This window comes from Eurosta solidaginis, chromosome 3, assembly GCF_040869045.1.
Source record: "Eurosta solidaginis isolate ZX-2024a chromosome 3, ASM4086904v1, whole genome shotgun sequence".
Classification (NCBI taxonomy): domain Eukaryota; kingdom Metazoa; phylum Arthropoda; class Insecta; order Diptera; family Tephritidae; genus Eurosta; species Eurosta solidaginis.
Genome location: NC_090321.1, coordinates 214,489,752 through 214,508,917, shown reverse-complemented (window position 1 = coordinate 214,508,917; position 19,166 = coordinate 214,489,752). Strand labels below are relative to the sequence as shown.

General features: G+C 37.8%; 1 protein-coding gene across 3 annotated transcripts in view; it reads right to left on the bottom strand.

Annotated features, from left to right (window-relative positions):
• Positions 1 to 19,166, bottom strand: part of LOC137246956 (nose resistant to fluoxetine protein 6-like) — an 82,736-nt gene that overhangs the window by 26,870 nt on the left and 36,700 nt on the right. The window contains exon 1 of one of the 3 annotated variants that reach the window (XM_067778009.1): positions 16,120 to 16,198. The exons of the other annotated variants lie outside the window; for them this stretch is intronic. The gene's annotated coding sequence lies outside the window, so the exon portion shown is untranslated. Of the gene's footprint in view, positions 1 to 16,119; positions 16,199 to 19,166 lie in introns of those variants that run through there. 3 annotated transcript variants of the gene reach the window in all.

Sequence of the window (19,166 nt, the reverse complement as noted above, 5' to 3'; positions counted from 1 at the left end):
AGCCACAAAACTGATTCTCAATTCTTTCAGTTGCAGCTCAGCTCATTCTCAATTTCTTCTCTCGCATGTACTTGCTACACTTGACTGTTTCGAACAAAACTTGTATGTTAATGTATGTTTGACATAACATTTTAAATAGAGAACTTGTAAGTTAAAGAAAAGTAAAGAATCAAATCGCAGGAAGGTAATTCACCACTGGAGTAACTTTACATGTAATTCGGCACGTTTAATTTTCGTAACACTTTAAGTTGAAACGATTCCAAAACAACTCAAATTTTTATTTTGTCGGAAACCTCAACATTAAAAAAGGATGTTTTTTATTATCTTATTAGATTCGTTCGCGTGAGTGAAAATTCATAAAAACTTGAACAACTAACTTTGGAAAAATCCTGTTCGTTCAAGCAAAACTTTTGCAACAAGAGGGCGCAATTTTGCATTTCGCTTGGACGAGAAGTTGCAAAATTGTACCCTATAAATAGGTGTCCCGGTAATTTTTTGCGCAGTAAATTCAAAAAAGGGTTTTTCGTTTTATATTGATAACTGAAAAGCTAGTTTTTTATTGTTTTCCCATTTTGTGTTTTTTTTTCGATTTGGTGGTTTTCTTATTTTGGTATTTTTTTTAAACAAGTGGTACCATCGTCATAAGTACAAAGTAGAGAGCGCAGTGAGCATAATATTCTCTTTGAAATTTGCTCATGTATTGACTGTTGATCGCTGTTGAAATGACCAGTGAGATCAATTGTATTAACAGAAAAATCAGTTAGATTGACCAGGAATCTGTCAATTCTACAGAATTTTGTTAACTTAAGAGCGACAATTTCTCATCTGTTGAAATGACTAAACTAATTTTTTCGTTTGACAAAGAACTTGGTCGAATTAACCATAATTCGACCAATTTCACCGAATCTCCGTTAAGTCAGAACAACAGAACCGATTTGTTGATTTTACTAGCACCATTTCTTTCAGTGTGGAAAAACAGTTATGTTCTCTGAAATCAAAAACTTTAGTTCGCTCGGAAGTAGTTTTGAAACAGATGAAACCGCTTATTGAATCGGATGGCAAACATACGGAACTAAATCTATATTAGGTTGATGTTGCTTTGATAAAGTTACCATTTCTCGATTTCTGCCTACCATAGGTTAGGTTAGGTTAGGTTAGGTTAGGTTAGGTGGTAGCTGCCCTGATAGGGGAAGCTCACTTGTACAACATGAACAACTATGGAGCAGCAAACCACAGGGGGCCAACGGAATGCCGGAATCCCTACAGCCATCTTCATCTGATTTAGTTGTACCCATGCGGGCTAAGAGATCCGCTTGATAGTTGCGCGGGATATCACTATTACCCGGGACCAGATCTGTTAAATTTAAATTAGCATTAGTAATCAATTAATTAGAGAGTAATCAGAAAAGGCTTTTTTGATTATTATTTTTTTTTTTTTCGATAATTTTTCATTTTTTTATATTTTTTTTTTATTATATATTTTTATACTCACTCACAGAGTATATTAACTTTGATTGGATAACGGCTGGTTGGACAGGTATAAAGGAATCGAGATAGATATAGACTTCCATACCTTAAAATCATCAGGATCGAAAAAAAATTTGATTGAGCCATGTCCGTCCGTCCGTCCGCCTGTCCGTTAACACGATAACTTGAGTAAATTTTGAGGTATCTTGATGAAATCTGGTACGTAGGTTACTGAGCACTCATCTCAGATCGCTATTTAAAATGAATAATATCGGACTATAACCACGCCCACCTTTTCGATATCGAAAATTTCGAACAACCGAAAAAGTGCGATAATTCATTACCTAATACGGATAAAGCGATGAAACTTGGAAGGTGAGTTGAACTGATGACGCTGAATAGAAAATTAGTAAAATTTTGGACAATGGGCGTGGCACCGGCCACTTTTAAAAGAAGGTAATTTAAAATTTTAACAAGCTGTAATTTGGCAGTCGTTGAAGATATTATGATGAAATTTGGCAGGAACGTTACTCCTATTACTATATGTATGCTTAATAAAAATTAGCAAAATCGGAGAACAACCACGCCCATTTAAAAAAAAAATTTTTTTTAAGTCACAAAAAATTTAATATCTTTACAGTATATAAGTAAATTATGTCAAAATTCAACTCCAGTAATGATATGGTGCAACAAAATGCAAAAATAAAAGAAATTTTCAAAATGGGCGTGGCTCCGCCCTTTTTCATTTAATTTGTCTAGGATACTTTTAATGCCATAAGTCGAACAAAAATTTACCAATCCTTGTGAAATTTGGTAGGGGCTTAGATTCTGGGACAATAACTTATTTCTATGAAAAAGGGCGAAATCGGTTCAAGCCACGCCAAGTTTTTATACACAGTCGACCGACTGTTCTTCCGCTCGGCCGTTAACACGATAACTTGAGCAAAAATCGATATATCTTTACTAAACTCAGTTCACGTATTTATCTGAACTCACTTTGAATTGGTATAAAAAGTGGCCGAAATCGGACTATGACCACGCCCACTTTTTCGATATCGAAAATTGCGAAAAACGAAAAATGCCATAATTCTATACCAAATACTAAAAAAGGGATGAAACATGGTATTTGGATTAGTTTATTGACGCAAACTATAACTTTAGAAAAAACTTTGTAAAATGGGTGTGACACCTACCATATTAAGTAGAAGAAAATGAAAAGTTCTGCAGGGCGAAATCAAAAGCCCTTGGAATTTTGGCAGGAATACTGTTCGTGGTATTACATATATAAATAAATTAGCGGTACCCGACAGATGATGTTCTGGGTCACCCTGTTCCACATTATGGTCGATATCTCGAAAACGACTTCACATATACAACTAAGTGCAACTCCCTTATAAAACCCTCATTAATACCTTTAAAGTGATACCCATACCGTACAAACACATTCTAGACTCACACCTGGTCCACCTTTATGGCGATATCTCGAAAAGACGTCCACCTATTGAACTAAGCCCCAACCCTTTTTAAAATACTCACTAACACCTTTCATTTGATACCCATATTGTACAAACGCATTCTAGAGTCACCCCTGATCCACCTTTATGGCGATATCCCTAAATGGCGTCCACCTGTAGAACTATGGCCCACTCCCTCATAAAATACTCTTTGATACACATGTCATACAAACACATTCCAGGATTACCCCCGGTTCATTCTCCTACATGGTTATTTTCCCATATGTTGTCACCGTAGCTCTCAACTGAGTATGTAATGTTCGGCTTCACCCGCACTTAACCTTCCTTACTTGTTTTTTATTATATTTTTTCATTATATTTGATTTATTTTTCTGCTTTGTTGAAAGAAAAATTCTCATTTGTTGCATGCAGGGAATAATTTCTACATACAAGTACATTTTAGGATGCAATAGTAAATCGTAAGCGCTTTGAACGGCTACTCATTACCATTACTTACTTACTTACTTAATTGGCGCTTAACCGTTTAAGCGGTTATGGCCGTCCAACAAGGTGAGCCATTCGCTTCTTTTCTCTGCCAACCGGCGCCAATTGAACCCACCAAGGGAGTTTAAATCGTTTTCCACCTGGTCCTTCCAGCGGAGTGGGGGCCGCCCTCTACCTCTGCTTCCATACGCGGGTTCGGATAGAAATACTTTCTTGGCCGGAGCGTTATCTTTCATTCGCATAACATGGCCTAGCCAGCACATCATTACCATTAGTAATCATTATTATTATAGGTCTGACCGGGACCCAGACAATCTTAATTGTAAAATATTTCGATGCAAGCGCAAGCGAAGTCAAGCACTGCCAGGCCACCCTCTATCGCATTGTAGTTCAACTCAAGGCCTTAATAGCCGCTTGGCTATCAGAGTATCCCTAATCGTACTAGCACTGGATATCATTTCATCCACAGCATCCTTAATAGCAGCAACCTCCGCTTGGAATACCCTGCAGTGATCAGTCAACTTAAACTTGCGGCTTACATTTAGCTCCGGCAACATTTCCACTCTCACTGCCCGTACAACTCCCACTCTCACTCCCCCTTCCACTTCCACGCCCGCTCTCTCTCCATCAATCCTTCTACCCCAACCACCTCAGTTTCCTCATATCATCGATGTTTTTGAGAACCCGCCTATCGATAAATTGCAATAGCACCTTTAATAGCACAAAGCTTGCCCTTTAAGAGGATTCAGAGGAAAAGCAAAGCAGCCATGGTGGAGCAATGAGCTGAGTCTTCTAAGAAGACAGGTAAAAGAAATGTTTAAGCTCGCAAAGACCGCGGAAAGCGAAGCGTGTCGGGACGAGTACAGGGACCTACTGAGGATCTACAAGCGTAAAATTTTCAGGGCGAAGAGAATCTCATGGAAAAGTTTCTGTACGGACATAGAGTGCTCCAGCAAAACAGCACGGTTGAAAAAAGTCCTGGCAAGGGGAAACATAGTTCAGAATAGTGAGGAATCCCTTGAGGTGCTTCTCGACACACATTTCCAATCGGGAGACGGTTTAGAAGAGCCAGCAGACATCACTCACACTTCGATCACGGAGCGGGTAGTGCCAGGCTTGGTGACCGATACCAAGATCGAATGGGCAGTGAAAACGTTTTCTAAGTTTAAATCGCCAGGCCCAGACGGTATATTCCCGGCTATGCTACAAGTTTCAAGTACGGCGGTCGTGGAATGGCTTAAAATAATATTCGATGGGTGCATAAGGCTGAATCATGTACCGCACTCTTGGAGAACTGCTCGTGTAGCTTTCCTAGCAAAGGCGGGTAAGATCGGTCACGTGTATCCAAAAGACTATAGACCCATTAGCTTAACACCATTTCTGCTCAAAACCTTTGAGAGGCTGATAGATGTGTACATAGAGTCAAACGTGGATGGAAAGTTACTCTCCACAACAAAGCATGCGTACACCAAAGGCAAGTCGGTAGACACCGCATTGCATAGGGTGGTAATAAGCATAGAGAAATCCTTGGAATATAAGGAGTATGCTCTAGGAGTCTTCTTGGACATTGCCGGGCCTTTCAATAATGTTCCTAAATGGGCGATTATGGATGGTCTTAATTACATTAAAGTACATCCCGCCTTAATCAGATGAATCGGCTGCATGTTAAATTGCAGGAAGATTACATCACAATGGGGATTGTACGAGGGGTGCTATCACCTCATCTGTGGACGCTGGTCATCAACCACCTACTCAGGCGATTCGATGAGGGACCCGCAAAACTTACACCTTACGCAGATGACGTTGCAATTGTCATACGTGGAGAGCGTCTTCCAACGATTAGTTCTTTGATGGATCGGGCGCTTCGGGATATTCATACCTGGGCATCTAATGTCGGGTTGAAAGCCAATGCGGAGAAGACGGATATGGTTTTGTTTACAAAGAGGTACAAGGTCCCCAATTGGACCAGACCTAAGTTAGGAGGGGTGACCTTACAAGAGAAACCTTGCACAAAATACCTAGGAATCATCCTAGACAATAAGCTGTCATGGAAGCTCAACGTGGAGGAGAGGGAGAAGAAGGCATCAATGGCACTCTATGTATGTAAAAGGATGCTGGGGTGTACGTGGCGCCTATCGCCCTCTCTTTCTCATTGGGTTTTTACAGCGATTGTAAGTCCTATTCTATACCATGGAGTTCTTGTTTGGTGGAAAGCCACACAAAAAACAACATCCTCAAAAGATTAGAGGGGGTATGCAGACTATCGATGCTTAGCATTACGGGAGCCCTGAAAACAACTCCGACGGTTGCACTGTATGCCATTCTGCACATTCCACCTGTAGACCTGGTAGCAAAGAACATAGCGTTAACAACTGCAACCAGGCTCGGTGCCTCGGGATAGCTTCAGCGCCGACCATATGGCCATAGTAGTATAGCGTCATCAATTACAAGACGAACAGACTACCTGATTCCCTATCTGCGCTTCGATGGAGATCTTAAGGCCACAATAGAGGCGGACGATTGGCGCAAGGGTGCTCAATGGCGGGAGAGGCTATACATGTGTACACAGATGGTTCCCAAGTAGTGGGAGGAGTAGGGTCTGCGGTATACTGTGCTGATCCGGAAATAAACAGATCCTACAAGCTGCCATATTACTGTAGCGTTTTCCAAGCGGAAATACTAGCCGTAACCAAAGCAGCAATTAAGGCAATAATTTCGCATAGCACAGCATCTAAATGCGTGTTAGAGTGTAAGAAGTCTCTGGAGAGAGTCGGGACAGGGAGAAGCATACATCTATATTGGGTCCGAGGGCATATGGGAATAGATGGGAGTGAAAAAGCGGACGAACTAGCTAAAAAGGACGAATCCCTTGAAGCTTGCTCCGTAGACGTCCTAATTAGACCGGGCGAGATTAAGCGAAGGCGAGAGGTGCACATGATCGACCAAGCGGGAAAGGCGTGGGTTCAAGCGCGGGGCTGTTAAGTGTCGAAGATTATGTGTAGGTCTTACAACCTTAGACTAACAAAATTGCTTCTATCATTAAAAAGAGAGGACTGTAGACTCATGACGGGTATTCTGACTGGACACTGCCTTCTAGCGTCACATGCCTTTAAATTAGGCTTGGTCAGTGATAGCAGATGTAGGAAGTGCGGGTTGGAGGAGGAAACGATCGAGCACGTACTGTGCTCGTGCCCTGCACTTGCCAGGCTAAGACTCCAGCTATTAGGAGTGATACAGCTGTCAGATCTAGAAGCAGCAAGTGGCTTAAGTCCTAGGAAGCTTCTAGTATTTGCCAAGAGGACGGAGTTATTTTATAACATAGGTCCTGGTTTTTGATAGAGTTTTTCAGTTTGGTCGTTAAAACAAACTTCTGGTAAGACTACGGACTCAATCAGTCTATGTGAGGTCCTCACGGACCGGCCAGTTCTACCTAACCTAACCTTTTAAGTATACAAAACCTAAATGTTCTAACATACTTGGAACAAATATTGCTTTAAATTTTCATGGAAAAATTCCTAAAAAAAATTTGTAAAAGGAGTTTGTCTAGCCTCCTGTAAAATTTAAACGCCGTCACATAAGCGGTTTTGCAAAGGTATCGACAATTTGTGGAATCACTATACCAAATTTTTCTAATAGGAACCGTGACACCGCTCACTTTTTCTAAATTCGCTTAATACATACTAAAGTAGATATCGTCGACGCCGCGGTAAAAGCTGCTAACTGCACTTTTCACTTAAAACCACTTTTTAATGTCCAGAATCGCTATGATTATGTGCAGATCTAACGGCCTTAAAATAAGAAACTTGCCACTAAAAACAATGGGGCTGGCGTGACATATATAAAATTTGGCCTCGACAGTGATAGCAGATGTAGGAAGTCTGGCTTGCAGGAGGAAACGATCGAGTACGTTCTGTGCTTGTGTCCTGCGCTCGCCAGAGTCCAGGTATTAATTGTGACACAGTTTTCAGATGTAGCAGTAGCAAGTTATATTACTTATGTGTGAAGTTTGCAAAACATAGCGGAAACTTAGGAGTTTAAGGATGTTATTTTATAAAAAAAAGTCAGAATGAAAAAATTAAGAGAAACAATGTAGTATACCTGAATTTATTTGAGCTGCATACTAGAATAAGTTTTAAGGTAAATTGGAAAATTTATTTAATTTTGAATTAATTTGGTGACATTCTTATTTGAACCGAAGCGGGCCATTTTTTTGTTACTTACTTACTTAATTGGCGCTTAACCGTCTAAACGGTTATGGCCGTCCAACAAGGCGCGCCAGTCGCTCCTTCGCTCCGCCAACCGGCGCCTATTGGCTCACCAAGGGAGTTTAAATCGTTTTCCACCTGGTCCTTCCAACGGGGTGGGGGCCGCCCTCTACCTCTGCTTCCAAAGGCGGGTTCCGATATAAACATTTTCTTTTTGCCGGAGCATCATCATATGTTGATGTCTGCGTATAGCTCGTACAGCTCATCATTAAATCTTCTTCGGTACTCGCCATCGCCAACGCGTAGAGGTCCATAAATCTTTCGAAGAACTTTTCTCTCGAACACTCCCAAAGCCGCTTCATCTGCTGCTGTCGTGATCCATGCTTCTGCCCCATATAGCAGGATGGGTACGATAAGTGACTTGTAGAGTATGATTTTCGTTCGCCGAGAGAGGACCTTACTTTTCAATTGCCTACCTAGTCCAAAGTAGCATTTAAAGGCAAGACTGATTCTTCGCTGGATTTCAGTGCTGACGTTGTTGCTAGTGATGATGCTGGTTCCCAAATAAACGAAGTCTTTTACTATTTCGAAATTATGGCTACCAACAGTAGCGTGGTTGCCAAGACGCGTATGCGCTGACTCTTTACTGGATGACAGCAGGTAATTCGTTTTGTCCTCATTCACCATCAAACCCATCTTTACCGCTTCTTTTTCCAATTTGAAGTAAGCAGAAATAGCGGCGCGGGTGTTCAGCCCGATGATATCAGTGTCATCACTATACGCCAATTAAGTGCACGCTTTTATAAAATATTGTTCCAGAGCAGTTAAATGTTATCCAGCATCAAATTAAAAAATTCCACGATAAGGTGTCTCCCTGTCTAAAACCTCATTTAGTTTCGAACGTCTCGGAGTTATCCTTTCCAATTCAGACTGAGCTGATGGTATTGCTCTACGTCATTTTGCACAGCCGTGTAAGTTTTGCAGGGAAATCAAATTCAGACATAGCGGCATATAGGCAGCTCCTTTTAGTGCTGTTGAAGGCGGCTTTAAAATCGACGAAGAAGTGATGTGTGTCGATTATTTGTTGGCGCATTTTGTCCGTGATTTGGCGCATTTTGAAAATCTGTTCGATGGTAGATTTATGAGGTGTGAAGCCGCACTGATAAGGTCCAATTAGCCGATTCACGGTGCGCTGCAATCTTTCCAGTGTATTAAAAATATCTATTAAGGTTGTATGAGAACACATGTTGATGACATCATTATATGATGGCCCAACTATAAGCGATAACACTTATACATTCATTTACACATGGACAAAAAAAAAAATGTGACCATTTGATCTTCATATTGCATCAATCTGCCGTTTTCGGGATCGAGAATAAAAAAAATTGTATGTCAGGGTTAACTTATTTGATAACTAGTAGAAAATAAAAAAAAAAAAAGATATTTACAGACAGAATTACATAAACCTTTACACATATTTAATATCGTGTAATATCTCTTATGGGCACTTAATAAAGTGCAATTCATTTGCATCAATTTTTGGCTTAAAGATCACAAAAAATTATCAGCAAATATTATTAAAATTATAGTAATACATGGATGTAAGTTAAATATAATATTTATTATAATTTGTAATGTTTGCACCTTTTAAGTGCATACATCAAAGTAATTCAAACCTACAAAGCTAATATTGACCTTGAAAATCTTAAAAAAGTACACCAAACCTAATGATGTTAAGATATAATAATGACAAGCTGATTAACGCAAAATGTTGGTCAAATAAATGAATAGCTAAATATGTATTTGGTCTATACAAAAATCTGAAATTAGTACAACTACATACATAATCAAGCGCATGATTGCCATCTTGTTGAAGAGCTAAATCTACCATAAATGGTTTTGGCTAAGATCTCTTATCGTCGTTGGTGTGCGAGCGAGCCAACTGAGTTGCAGGCGTAGTATGAACATCAAATCAAATATCAAGTATAGCCAAACTATCATAACCTTCAAGCTTTATTAGCGCATCTTATTATTATACTCAGCGTGATTGGATAACGGTTGGTTGTACAGGTATAAAGAAATAGAGATAGATATAGACTTCCATATATCAAAATCGTCAGTATCGGAAAAAAATTTGATTGAGCCATGTCCGTCCGTCCGTCCGTCCGTCTGTTCGTCTGTCCGTTAACACGATAACTTGAGTAAATATTGAGATATCTTCACCAAATTTGGTACAGAAGCTTATCTGGACAAAGAATAGATAATAAAAATAAATAAATGTAAGGCGCGATAACCTCCGAAGAGATCTAAGGCCGAGCTTCTCTTCCAATTTGCGTCGTGCTCCTCTTGATTTTCCCTACAAATTGGCCGGACGGGACCTACACGTTTTATGCCGACTCCGAACGGCATTTGCGAGGCAGATGAGTTTTCACTGAGAGCTTTTAATGGCAGGAATACACTTGGAGTGCTTGCCAAACACTGCCGAGGGGCGACCCCGCTTAGAAAAATTTTCTTCTAATTGAAAACTTTATTTCCAAAATTTTGATGTTGTTTTGCCCGGGGTGTGAACCCAGGGCATACGGTGTGGTAGGCGGAGCACGCTACCATCACACCACGGTGGCTGCCAATAGATGGGTATTGAAAACGAGCGAAATCGGATGATAACCACGCCCATTTTTTATATATATAAATTTTATAAAACACAAAAAACGTGATTATTTAGTAAATAATACACCTAGAATGTTGAAATTTAACGTGTACACTGATATTGAGACTCTTGATCAAAATTTGAAAAACTTTTTTAAAATGGGCGTGGCACTGCCCACTTGTGATAAAATCAATTTTACAAATATTATTAATCATAAATCAAAAATCGTTAAAGTTATCGTAACAAAATTCGGCAGAGAGGTTGCCTTTACTATAAGGAATGCGTCAAAGAAAAATTAACGAAATCGGTTAAGGATCACGCCCACTTTTATATAAAAGATTTCTAAAAGGGTTATGGACGCGTAAAAAAGCTATATCTTTGCAAAAAAAAGAGCTTTATATCAATGGTATTTCATTTCCCAAGTGGATTTATAACAATAAATAGAAAAAACTTCAAATTAAAAAAAAATGGGCGTGGCACCGACCTTTTAATGATTAAGCAAATTTCTATGTTTCGAGAGCCATAAACCGAAGAAAAATTAACATATCGTAATGATATTGTATACACATATATATCCTTATAGCAGAAAATATTTCTAGTAAAAATGGACGGGATCGGTTAAAAGCCACGACAACTTAGATATAAAACAAGTTTAAAATGGTCGTAGACTAGAATAATAAGCTATAACTGAGAAAAAAATAGTTTCGAATCAATGATATTTCACTTATCAAGTTTTATTTTAAGAGGACATGGGGAGACATTTTCCATTTAAACGGGCGGTGCCACGCACCTATTTCGATGAAGCATTACAAAACATTTCTAGAACCTCAAAAAAAAATCCCTCGTAACGAAATTCGAAAGAGTAACTTATCTGAAATGAACTGTACAATTCAAACTCACGCTGAGTATATAATGTTCGATTACACCCGAACTTAGACACCTTTACTTGTTTTATTTGTTTTCTGTTTTACATCTAAATATTTGTTTCTGTGCTTTTTTTTTCTTCTTTGCAGAAATAGGATTGCGAAAGTCACACAATTTATATTCAATAAAAGGTGCAAACCATTTTAAATATTTGCACACACAAAATTTATTTTCCCAAACGAGAAACAAAAAAACATCGCATATTGTATATAAGTAGCGAGCATTCCATGAAAAATCGTAAATTTTCGCCAATTACGAAATTAGTATTTTTAATGCAAACATATTTCCACCAGCGTGGTGTGATGGCAGCATGCTCCGCCTACCACACTGAATGCCCTGGGTTCACACCCCGGGCAAAGCAACATCAAAATTTTAGAAATAAGATTTTTCAATTAGATGAAAATTTTTCTAAGCGCGGTCGCCCCTCGGCAGTGTTTGGCAAGCACTCCGAGTGTATTTCTGCCATTAAAAAAGCTATCAGTGAAAACTCATCTGCCTCGCAGATGCCGTTCGGAGTCGGCATAAAACAAGTAGGTCCCGCCCCATTATAGGAAAAATTAAAAAGTAGCACGACGCAAAATTTGGAAGAAAAGCTCGGCCTAAAATCTCTTCGGAGGTTGTCGCGCCTTACATTTATTTTTTATTTTATATTTCAAATATATTACACTTAAACGTACCAAGGATGAAAATTTTTAAATTAGTATCAGAAATAAGGAAAGAAAAATTAGAATAAAGAAAATTTGGAAAAAAATAATAATAATAATTGGTATAGAAAAAAAATGAAAAATCAAATAAGTACCAACCCTAAAACGGCACAATAGTCGTTTTTTTACACGTTTATATATCTACATTCGTGTTAAAAACGCTTAGATAATGTTTAGGAGAACCGTCTAGTGGCAGTGGTTAAATAACTAGGTACAGAACGGGTTGTACCGAAAAGTGGAGACACACACCACTGTTACCATAGTGTATAACATATAGCTGAATCGTTGCGGTGAATAGTGGGCACACATCATTTGTAGAGGAGAAACATAGCCACATATTTGAGTTGCATCGGAGTATAATGCGTATTGAAATTTAGGAGTACTAATTTTCTGCGCAGCAATTTTAGAAGTGTAGATAAAGTTTAACGATTAGCAGTCCATTGCCGTCATCCGGTGGCAAAATCCTGAGCCAGATAAATAATTTTGCATGTAAATGCAACAACAACGATTTGAGCCAGATAAATCCAGATAGAAGTCTGGTTCAATTTGTGAGCCTGATAATTTGTTAATTACTTCTTTTTAGGTTGGCAACGCGTCCTTTAATATACCTACTTTTTCAAAAATAGATGTCGCTGCTTAGCCTTTCGCCGTATGAGTTAAATGAAAAACAGCGGCGGCATCTGCCTATCACAGTTCACGTGTGCGAAAATTTCACGACATCTGCTTCTCAAGTCTCTCAATGATCCAGAGCATTCCCGTAAAAATTCAGCATGAGCCGGAGCTGTAAAATTCACTGGAAGACGGCACACAAAAAGTTTAAGCGTAATCTCTTATGTGAAAGTGGGCGTGGTCCGTAACCGATTTCGTTAATTTTTCTACAAAGATTTCCTTATAGTAAAGATAACCTCTCTGCAGAATTTCGTTACGATAGGTTTAACAATTTTTGATTTATGATTAATAATATTTGTAAAATTGATTTTATCACAAGTGGGCGGTGCCACGCCCATTTTAGAATTTTTTTCAAATTTTTATCAAAACTCTTAATATCAGTCCACAAGTCAAAATTCAACATTCTCGGTGTATTCTTTACTAAACAATCAAGTTCTTTGTGTTTTCTAAAATGTTGTATATATAAAAAGTGGGCGTGGTTAATATCCGATTTTGCTCATTTTCAATACCAATCTATTCTGGGTCCAGATAAGCTCGTGTACCAAATGTGGTGAAAATATCACAATATTTACTCAAGTTATCGTGTTAACGGACGGACGGACGGACGGACATGGCTCAATCAAATTTTTTTCCGATACTGATGATTTTGTTATATGGAAGTCCATATCTATCTCGATTCTTTTATATTTGTACAACCAACCGCTATCCAATCAAAGTTAATATACTCTGTGTGCAAAGCACGCTGAGTATAAAAATGCGTCATATTTGTCTCGTACCAACCGTGGAATGCTCCGTAGAAATAGGAAAAAATTGGCTCAATGAACTTTATTAAGGCTGATCACAAGATTATAAATTATTGTACATTAATTAATTAATTGTTACATTGGCCCAAACAATGTTTGCATATATACGCATTAGGATGGCGCAACCCAAGAGAACGAATAATTAAAATTGAGTGCTAAGCCATCTCAGCTAAAACGCAAAATAAAGCTTCAGGTAATATTAGGTTAGGTTAAACTCGCTGGTCCATATGTACTTTTAGTATCCTTATCGAAGGGCTAGCACGGGATCACGTGGTCTGCCGCCAGTACTAGACAACGGATAATGCCTAGTTGCATTTGCTAACGCTATACTCTCGGCCACTAGATCCACATGTGGTATGAGCTAAATAGAATATAGTGGTGCTTTCGGGAACCATTGGTAATCTGCATCCCCGTTCTATTTTCAAAGTACAAAAAAATATGTATATTTCGCGCGTCTCTTCCAATTTGCGTAGTCATCCCTTTTAATTTTTCCTACAAATTGGCAAGATCAAAACTGACGTTTTATACCTACTCACTGATAAACCTTTTATGGCATTAAACACTCAGAGTGCTTGCCAAACAGTACAGAGGGGCGACCCCGCTTAGAAAGTAATTGAAACCGGTATTCCAAGTATGAAATGTATTCTGCTGAGCTACCTACCCTTCCTATCTTAGGCCTGGTCCGATTCGTGATTGTAGACCTCCTCGTGAACTGGACCCGATCCGCCATCTCCGCGTTCGGGGTCGATCCGACGCCAGATGCCAATGCATATATATCCCAGAGCAGATGATTGATGACCACAACATAGGTGACTTTATCCGTGCTCCTGCTCACTGATTTCCTTTAATTACATAGAGCCCATTTCATATGCAGTGCCGTGTCTACCGACTGACCGGGGTACACATGCTATGGTGTAGAAAATAGTCCATAGACCATGTTCGACTTTATAGGTACATCTATTGAACTCTCAAGGGTTTTAAGCAGAAAACATATCAGAGTAACGCGCTTGAAGTCTTTTAGGCTGAAATTTACTGGTTTTTGCCACCCAGTTAGGAAGTAGACGCGAGGCGTACTCCAAGACTTCGATACTTGACTCAGTCCTATGCACCTTTCAGAGATTATCTTGAGCCATTCCTGTTCGTCATCTCTTATAATTATGGCATGACAGAGAATATTACGTTTAGAACCAGTGACTTAATCTTGGTAAACTTTTATTGCCCAATCAAATTGGGTACTAATGACCCAACCCTAGCATTGCTTGCTCCTTTGGCGGAAGATAAGTAATGTCATCTTCAGATGGAAAATATGCTACGATAAGTAAGGGCCTTTTCAGAATCACATGTCTACTCCACATCATCTTTTTTATCTGTCAGTGAACTATTTCGTCCTTTGATTACTTCCCTTAATGTAGCTTCTTTGCTGCAGCATTCGATGTTTGCACAGAAGTTTTTCCATAAGGATATCTGTGCTCTGCTAATTTCCCATTCGTAAGTCACCAATAGATCCTTATGGCGGCTTTGCTATGCCCCTGGATGCAATAGGTGAAGCTATGCATTTTGCAGAGTCCATACTGGTAATTGGCTAGTACATCACGAGCTGTAGTGTCTTTACTACGGCTTAATAAGCAGACTTACCGAATAAAAGTACTTAGAGCGAGTGACATATACAAATTGAAGAGCTTTCTTAGATAGCTAACACCCACACGTTCCAATGTTTTTTTTTCATAATCATAGCAATGCCTTTTTGGGCTGATGGCTTTTGCAGTTTTAGGCCTTCTTGTGGGACTTCTCAACTTCTATGACAATTCTCTATTTTTTTAAGGCTAATTAAATACATAATAATTATATTTTAGTCTTACTAATTTTTCTCAAATATAAATCGATCCACACTAGTATTAAGGCGTTGCGTGTGTAGGTAAGTAGATTTGTTAAAAACAAAAAGCAGCATATATTTTGATATCTGCTTGCAATAGCCTGTTTCAGCAATGGCCTTTGAATCGTGTGTATGATTTGTATACCGTTCATGAAAATGAAATGGTATATTAACTTCGTCACGAATCTCAAATAGATAGACCCACCAATAAGTATACCGAAATTATTAGGATGAAGAGCTGAGTTTATTTAGCCATGTCCGTCTGTCCGTCTGTCTGTTTGTATGCAAACTAGTCCCTCAATTTTTGAGAAATCTTGATAAAATTTGGTTATCGGGTATATTTAGATTTAAATTTACGATTAGACATTTGTCGGAACCGGCCCTGTCGGACCACTATATCATATATCCCCCATACAACCGATTTTTGAGAAAAGATGATTTTTGTCATACCTTTCTCAATTTATCAGATTGAAGCTTAAAACTTCACCATATGCTTTAGTATATTGCATAAATTTTTGTCTGAAAAAATGGATGAGATCTGTAGTATATATAGCATATATTCCCAACAACCGATTGTTCAGATAAGAAACTTTTCATAATTTCTGCCCCATTTTAACAGCTGGAAGCTTAAAATTTCACCGAATGCTTACGTATAGAGCATTCATTGTAGTCTGAAAAAATTGTGTAGATCGGTGGAATATATAGTGTAATGAATTCTGGGGAATACTGGTTATTTTCAGCTTTTTGCTAACGTTCGTATCGCTGAACTGTCGCATAAATAACTCCAATATTCAGTATTGTTAAATAGTCTTATTTTAGACAACCTTGGGATTAGTACAATTATATTTCACAAATTAATTACTCACGTGCTTCACTAAAAGCGTGTTTAAATCAAACTGTTTACTGATTCCTCAGCTTGTGCTGCTTTTATACTCTTGGTTTTTTTGTTCACCCATTTTTCCTAAGGTCTAGTAATTTCGCGAACAGTTGTATCTCATGATTGGTTACCAGCTATATATATATATATATGCATATTTGTAGTTTATGCTTTTCAACTAGCCATATACGTGTGTATGTGTGAGTAACTACTTCGGCTGATGACTAAATGTGTGTGTGTGAGATATCTCTTCGTTGCCTTGTACATAAGTGTCGCTGCTTGCTGTGTTTTGTTTGTTGCGATTATTAACTAACAGCATAGTGATGTCAACGTTCGCCACAATAGTATATATCCCATACAACCGATTGTTCAGATAAGAAACTTTTCGTAATTTCTACACCATTTGAACCGCTAGAAGCTTGAAATCTCAGCAAATGCTTACGTATATAGCATTGATTGTTGTCTGAAAAAATCATAGAGATCGGTGGTATATATATTATATACCTAATATAAACTGTCATTTGTGACCACTTTTTAACGGCTAGAAGCTTCAAATTTCATCAAATATTTACGTTTACGTTATATGTTGTTGAGATAAGTGATTCATTGTCATAGCTATTTCATGCAGACCAGAAAAAACGTGAAACTTTGCATCCTCACACAAAGTACTTACCCATATTTTAATTTGTATTTATCTTAAAAATCGCTTAGGTATGTACATCTGTTCACTATGTATGTATTTCATATCTTATACACCCGATTATTTCGATATTACGAATAGGATAAGATTATTGTTCAGCCCCATTCATGAAAGGTATGAAGTCTTCGTCACAGCCGAAGACAGTCCCGTCCTTACTTGTTCATATTTTTTGTTGTAAAATAGTGATTAAATGCAGGAAAGGTGTTAAAAGCAAAACTGGCCAACAAAGTAATCTTCATAAGCAAAGCAACAAATTTAAAGGAGTGTGGCTCGGTGTGGGTGTCGTGGAACAAAATTATTGATTTTGTATGTGGTGTTTCACTATACCAAATTTTGCTAATAAAACAATGTTTGTATAGTGAAAAAATAAAAAATAAAATAATAAAAAAAAATTAAGTTAAACGGTTTTATTGAAAACAATACTTACATGAATTAATAATGATACTAAAAGATAGAAAATAATTAGGTAGGTCCTAGGTAAGAGTCATCACACTCCTCATCAATCTAAGGCGTTGATCATACAATTAAATAAAAGCGTTGGGAGCTTGAAATTTCTAAAAATGTGAGGCGTAGCATAACCTGATTAAGGTTCAGTTGGTTTTACTTATGGCTATCAATAGAAATTTAACGCGTCCAATGCTTTTATTTAATTATATGATCAACGCCCTAGATTGATGAGGAGTGTGATGACTAGTACCCAGGACCTACCTAATTATTTTCTATCTTTTAGTATCATTATTAATTCATGTAAGTATTGTTTTCAATAAAACCGTTTAACTTAAACATTTTTTTTTTAATTAGTTTTTTTTTCAAGTTTTTAGTCTTTATTTAATTGCCTATTATTTCTCATTCTATTTAGTTCATTTAGTGACTCATTATTACAAGTACTCTTTCCTGACAATATGTTACAATCTAAGTCCTCAATACATAATCCTTCCAAAGACTTTACTTGACTCTGCGCCACGTATGCTTGTCCCTCCTCCAACTACAAAATATTTTGATGTCACATCTACCTGACTGTATGTAATATTTGTTCATAATATGTGCCAAATCGGATATCATAGGTCGCTTTCTATTCATGTATGTATGTATTATGTGTCCTAAATATAAGCCAAATTGGACCACAACTACGATTTTTTTGAATACGTCGATCCTTGCGCCACCTAGCGTCGATTTTTTTCATAAGTCGCTTTCTATTCTTGTATGTATTATGTGTTCCAAATATGAGCCAAATCGGCCCACAAATACGATTTTGTTGAATGTCTCGATCCTTGCGCCATCTAGCGGCGATTTTTTTTGTTTCATAGGTCGCTTTCTATTCGTGTATGTATTATGTGCCAAATCGAACCGCAATTACAATTTTTTTGAATATATCTATCCTTGCGCCACCTAGGGGCGATTTCTTCTTTCTTATTATTGCATTATCATCGGGTTCTGAACCATATTTCAAGATTCAAGCATGTAGCTTATCGCGAAGTTACTTAAATTTCAATTACAAAATTCGTGCGAGCCAGCCAACAGCCAGTCCGCCAGGTCAAGCTTAATAAAACCATTTAAAAATACGTCAAACAACAAGTTTTATTGTAGCCTCGTATCAAGCTTTATCCAACTTTTTTCAATCAAAATGACGCTGCATCAAAATAGCACCTCGACCTTGTCGCTTGATGCTTGGATGCATGTGAAGATCAAATGGACTATTTCAGAGCAGAAAACAAGACCTTAAATAATAAGTAAAGCAAAAATAAAACTAACCAAACAGCCAATACATATTCACACTTACATGCACATGCTACATATTACAAATATAGTCAAGATATTTGTATGTATTTTAAGTACTAACTGGAGGCTGGAGGTCATTTTTATAGAAGCGTTTGAAGCAACCAATAATGGACCTAACAACTTTGCGCCCAAATAGAAATGTTTGTGTATATATGGGGTATTCCATCCCATTTCGACCAATTTTGAACCCGACCCCTTTAGAATTTGCTGAAAGTTTTTCTTCTTTTTCTAGCTTACGAAAGACGTTTTTCAGAAGTTTTTCAAATTGTTTCATCCAACTCAAAAAAAGTTATGAATTTTAAAAAAACACCGTTTTTGTTTTCAAAATGCTATAACTTTTTCAAAAATTTACCGTTTGGGATCTTTTTTTTTAATTTGTTTTTAAATGTACTTTTCGGAAAAAATTCAAAAAAATGTTTAAAAAAAAAAAATCTCGGCCCACTCCGGGATTAGTGGGGATGATTGCAGAATTGATTGAAGTTTTTTACGAGGAAAAAAAGGGCGAAATTCAAAAAATCTTGAAAAACTGAAAAATTACAAAAAAAAAAATTTTAAAA